At 40.9% G+C, this 5,775-nt stretch overlaps 1 long non-coding RNA gene across 1 annotated transcript; it reads right to left on the bottom strand.

The window, feature by feature from the left end:
- Positions 1-881: 881 nt before the first annotated feature.
- LOC142409794 (uncharacterized) lies at positions 882-4,459 on the bottom strand. Its single transcript, XR_012775773.1, has 3 exons — positions 4,074-4,459; positions 3,209-3,295; positions 882-2,083 (listed from the first exon to the last, which is right to left on the bottom strand). It is a non-coding gene; the product is annotated as an uncharacterized LOC142409794 (long non-coding RNA).
- Between the last annotated feature and the right edge of the window lie 1,316 nt (positions 4,460-5,775).

The following is a 5,775-nucleotide window of genomic DNA, read 5'->3' as shown; positions in this document are numbered from 1 at the left end:
GAAATTCAGGTGGAAGACTGGACGTATGTGTCTTAGATTGTTTCTTACTCTGAGGCAGATAAAAAATAAACAAACAAACAAAAAAACCCTCAGCTGACACTGCTTTGGTGTGTTTTCTGTCAAGCTTACTGTGAGCTTGAGAAGTAAGCAGTGTCTTTGTCTCCTCATGCCAGGACCAAACTTGTTGGTTTGGGGTGATTCAACAGTAGCATCAGTTCAGGCCAGACAAACCAAGATGTTTCCTCTTCCCGAGGCTGCAGAGCGTGTGAAACTCTGTCTTAACTAGAAACCATTCTTATGCCAAGGAGAAAATCAGTTGGGCATTAAAGACCCTACACTGCTCACTGTTTGCCAAGCAACCTGTTCAGTAGTGCTAGAATTACAAATGGAAGTTACTAAGGATTCATTTACATCATGATGTCACTTTAGTCTAGTACTAGGACATGGTTTGGGGACTACAAATGATGCAGGGATGTCTTTATTTCTTGAATATTTTGTTTCAATGAGCTGATAGAATGCACTTTTGCAATGGTCCCACAGCATGTACTGATATCTATAATCATTATTACATTTTCGTTATTAGCCTGGATTAATAATTCATTAATGACTTGAATTAATTTCTTAATAATTTGTTATACTTTAAAATCCTGCATATTTTCAAATTAGGAAAAAAGAATAAGCTTAATTAAGGATTTGGAATCAGTTGGAGTAAAGCGAAATTAAAGTGTGTGCTAAAGAGCACTGCAACCATGATTTGAAATCAGAATGAAAGGGAAAGAAACCAGAAATAATTTCCTGACTCCATCTTGCAACAGATCAACTCATAAACTACCAAGATTTGCTAGTATATTTTAATTAAGAGTAATTTCAAAGAACGACGAGTGCTGAGAATCTCATAGCTATCTCCTCATGATTACAATATGTGAGAAAATATTGTATTCAGGTGCCCTTGCTGTCTCATACAGCCTATGTTAAAGAGGTGCTCAATATAACAACTGACAGTCTTTCCCCTTGAAAAGGACACTCTTAGTCACCTCGGCACTGACTGTAGAAAAGTACAGGTCCAGAAGGGGGAATTACCCTTCAAGACTGATCACAAAGTGCCTTTTAGTGAAAGGCAGCTAGACCTCGTTTTACAGGTGTAGGAACAGGCGATGGTTGTGGTACAAATGAGGGCACGAGACAGAAGCAAACACCTCTCTGCTCAGTGATGAGTGTCACCGATGTCTCTGCTGTGACTGAGCCCTTTTGCTCCAGATGGGGTGGATGTGACCTCATGTGAGGTTTGTGAATGACAACTACCCCGCAGTCCTTGGGGACACAAGTGCTGTATGAACATGACAAGGCATTCCCTGCAGTGACAGTAGTGCACAGAGCCACAAAACAAACCAGAAGGTTTTGTCTGCTCTCATTGGGTCTACTTGTGAGCTGCAAAATAACAACTTGAGTCCACTTAGCAAACCAGGAATAGATGCCAAACAATGTCATTAAAAAACCAACAGAGGAATCTGCAAATCTGTTCTCCGAAAACTCTTTCCTTGAGCTGGGTTAGTGCATGAGGGAGACACAACCACCATATTAATGATTTTGCGCGATGTGTTGTTCTTCCAGTAATTGCTTTTACGGTTATCTTAGAAACTTTGAAATTACTGCAGCAGCTGTATTTCATGGTGCACACTGGCAAAGTAGTGCTTCCATTTATTATTCATATCTAGTTGTGTTTCTTTCACATTTTTTTGTGTTAGTGTTTGTTTTAGCTTGGCTTCAGAGGGTACGTTCCTGGTTTTGGAAGTCACCAGATTCTAGCAACCTAAGGCCAGGACTTCCTTCACACCCAGTTGCTCCCTTGGTTTAGCATTGTAAACAAAAGTAGAATCAAAAAATCATAAAATAATTTAGTTTGGATGGGACCTCTGGTGGTCTTCTGATCCAATCTTCTGCTCAAAGTAGGTCCAAGTTTGAAGGTAGATTCAACTGTCATGCTAGGTAAGGTTGCTTAGGGATTTTCTCTGTCAATTTTTAAGCATCTTTAATTATGGAGATTTCACATCCTCGTTGAGCTCCTATTCCAGTGGTTAACCACCTCCATCACAAAAAAAAGTAAAAAATTACTCCTAATATCTAATCATCATTTCCATTGTAACAAATTGTGACTGTTGCACATTGCCACTTAGCTGTGCTCCTCTGAGGAGAGTCAGCTCACTCTTTTCTATAGCTTCCTATTAGGGGTTAAAGGCAGAAATAAGAAACCCTCTTAGCCTTCTCTTCTTAAGGCCAAACAAACCCAGTTCATACCACCTTTCCTAACATAACACATGCTGTATCACATGCTTTGTCATTTTAATGGCCTTCTTCTGGACTCAACCCAACATGTCAATGTCTTTCTTGTACTGGGGAGCCTCATCCTGAGCACAGTACACCAGTTCTGTAATTAGTAGGGATGTGTTTGGCTAGGATCACACTGGTAAGCTTTATCTCTCAGTGTTTTCCATCAAAGTAGGTTTTGACCAGAGTCTAGAGTGAAGTTGGAACTCAGGCCTGTAGGTACAAAATGAGAGGCTTTCACTCCTCCACATAGTAGCTGAGGAGGTGCAAAACCATTTGTGTTAGAAACAGTCCTGACTTTTTTTTCCTTCATGAAACCAAAGGTCTTAGCACTGTGTGGGGATTATGAATGCAAATCAGATTCTAGAAATTGGAGCCACTCTACATTTGAGCGCAGAAGGAAAGGAACAGGTAAGTACCATCTTACAGTGATTATTGCTTTTCTTTTCCACTTCTATTTAGATTGCTTTTAGTTTTTGTAAACCTACAGCCAGTCTGACACATTCTAATCCTTTTCTTGTCCCCATAATCAGTGCAGACAGATACAAGCAGAGCTGACTCCAAAAGCTTAGGTCATCTTCATGCAAAAGTCACATTTAAAATGCAGCATGCAAAATGCACTTATGTTAACATAGCTGTGCTAGGATCCTGGGACTCAGCTGGGAGATAGCCTCCAGAAGAGCTAAGTGCCACAGTGAGCATTTGTCCCCATTCTCCTCTAGAGCACAGAGATTCCAAACATGCCCTCAGCAGTCCACAGAGCTCCTTGGGAATAGGCATTCTCCAGGAAAATTAAAAGACCAATCTTGAACAGGTAGATAAAGCGGCTGAATAATGAAAGACTGAATAGCAAGACCAGAAGACCGATTAGCATTGGGGATACCTTAGGTAGGCTCTTGGAGTTCTTCTGTTTTAATTTTCTCTGAAGGGAGTTTAGTTTGCATGCTCCAATGCTGTTCTGTAGTGTAAACTAGAGTACACATAAGGGGGGAAGGTGGGATTATTCTCTTCAAAAGCACCCTCTTGATCTGAGTCAAATGCTAATGTAGAAGCACCAAAGCCTATCCTCATTTCACCTCCAGTCCAAGGATATGAAACAAGTGGAGCTGATGGATCTTCCCATTCTGTTAGGACTGGACATAGTTATTTGACAGCAGATGTCATGGTTTATATTTTCATCATGAAAAGGAAGAAAGTGTGCTTTGGAGGCTCATCAACGTTTTCTAATCTGCTTTCAGTGTGCAATTTAAACTATGTTCTGCAGTAAGCAAGGTGATGTAAAAGATGTCCAAGTCTATTCCTTACATCGTACAAATCTCTCGGCCTTTGGGATCAGGTGTGAAATGTGCTTTACCAATTTTACTTGTGATTGGGGTCAATAGCTGGGTAGGTGTTTGTTATTGCAGGCTGAGAAATGGTGATGACTTGGGATGTTTTGCTTATATGTTTCTAATGTTCATATATGGGGCTGTATATTGTCCTGATAGACACGGCACAGTACATATTAAACATCACTACTCTTCACAATGTGGTGTTTGCAAGCTTAAAATGTCATTTGTCTAAATTACCTACTATTCATTAAAATGATGATCTCTAAATATTGCTAGGAGCTTGAATCATACTCCTGTTGTTGGAATTTATTGAGTATCACTCTAGTTTCCTCTTCGTGAAACACTGTAATAAAAACTTAAAGCAATGCATCGGAGCTGTGATATAGAGGACATACTTTTTATGATCAAATACTGTACCTGTTATATAGAATATCTGTTCAGAATAGATGTGACAGACTCTAGGGACAGGACCGGTGAGTCACTGAGCTCTGCACTTCTTCCAGTCTCTCTCCTGGATGCCAAGATACACCTGTATACACTTGTAAATAACTCCGACATCAGCTCTGTTCTTTTCAGGGATGGGGAGAAAAAGAGTGAGGACAGATATCAGGAAACTGCAGTTATCACTAAGGAACTACTGAGCCAGGGAAAAAAATTGCTCTAATTTCCTTTCTAGAAATGGATGAATACATTCGCCACCAGCAGTTTGTGATTCTCTCAAATGTTTTCATTCCACTAGACACAAAATAATGTCCATGAATAATCCTCGTTCAGTCAGGAGGAGTTCACTGTGTTGGCTGTTTCAGCTGCTTTGTGTAGCACATGGGTCAGATACTGCCTTTGTGCACCCTGGACTCTCCAAAAGCTTTCCCTCTGCAAATGTCACCACCGGTTAGTGCATATATTGTGTTCCAGGACACTTCCAGTTGATTCACGGGGCACATTGAATACACTGCAAATCCTGTCCACAGAGGTCAGTCTTCTACCTGCAAATGAGTAGAAGTACCTTGGCTTTAGCTGTGAACATTCTTGGTAGCTGACATGGGTTTTGTGGCAGTCTCTGCTTAACCCGCAGCTGTGGGGTACCCAGCAGCTGACCTGCCAGCTTCCCCACCAGCTTTACCACCAGTCCCAGTTCATCTGACAGGTATAACCCAAAGTAGTGGCCGTAAGACCAATATGCCACTGATGACTCTGAGCTGGGCTTTCTGCTGCTGCTGTGCAGCACATGGGTCTAAGTCCTTGTTTCTCTGAGTGGATGCTACGTTCGAGAGCCAGACAGCATTAAGTCTAGAATTCATATAACAAAGAGAATGATTGTGTTTCATAAAGTTAAAAAAGCAATAACGCAAAGATGTCAAACTAGGAACAAGTCCAAATAAAAACCTGCATTTGAACAGAGATTCTCTGGGCTTATCTGTTGGCCAGCTTTCCCTACTTTAATAGCTTTCTTTTGCTATTGTGTAAGCTACTAAATATATTGCAGCAGTTTCTGTAGCTGTCACAAGAATGGCAGGTGTTTTTGCTCCTCAGGGTTGATATTCATCCTTCTCTCTATCTCTTAATATACTAATATAGCTCCATTCATAGTGTACCTTGTAATCTTTAGTGTAGTTCCCCTTACAACATCCCTGGGAGGTAAGCGAGTACTGGGAGGTGAGGAAGCGCTTTCCTCATTTTATAGGGGAAGTAAGACAGGAAAGAAAAACAGGACAGCTGGGTTTTTACAGCACATAAGCATCTATTGCTCATTTAGAAGAAAAATAAAACCTCTGCAGAATCTTTTCTGATTCATGCATGCAGGCTGTGGCAGATTGAGGAGGTGAACCCCGACATGCCACCTTCAACCTCCAGAGTGGGCTTCTCCTGGGGACTCCACAATGCTCCCTCTCCAGGCAGAGGGGAGTTCAGCCCTAACTGGCAATGATACCAGTGGTTTTCCATTTCAGCTTGGCACATCATCTACAACAGACCTCTAATATAAAAAGATTTCCTCCTACAGTCTTCAGTTACATAACACTTTCTCTTCCAAATAAATCAACACTGATTTTTTAGACAGGACTGCCTTCTCTAGCTAAAAGTTGATCTTGAAGAAAATAAAATAAATAAAAAAGAAGAA

Source organism: Mycteria americana, chromosome 5 (genome assembly GCF_035582795.1).
Source record: "Mycteria americana isolate JAX WOST 10 ecotype Jacksonville Zoo and Gardens chromosome 5, USCA_MyAme_1.0, whole genome shotgun sequence".
In the NCBI taxonomy this organism is placed as follows: Eukaryota; Metazoa; Chordata; class Aves; order Ciconiiformes; family Ciconiidae; genus Mycteria; species Mycteria americana.
Note: the sequence above shows the minus strand (reverse complement) of the source record. Positions and strands in the feature narration are given on the sequence as shown.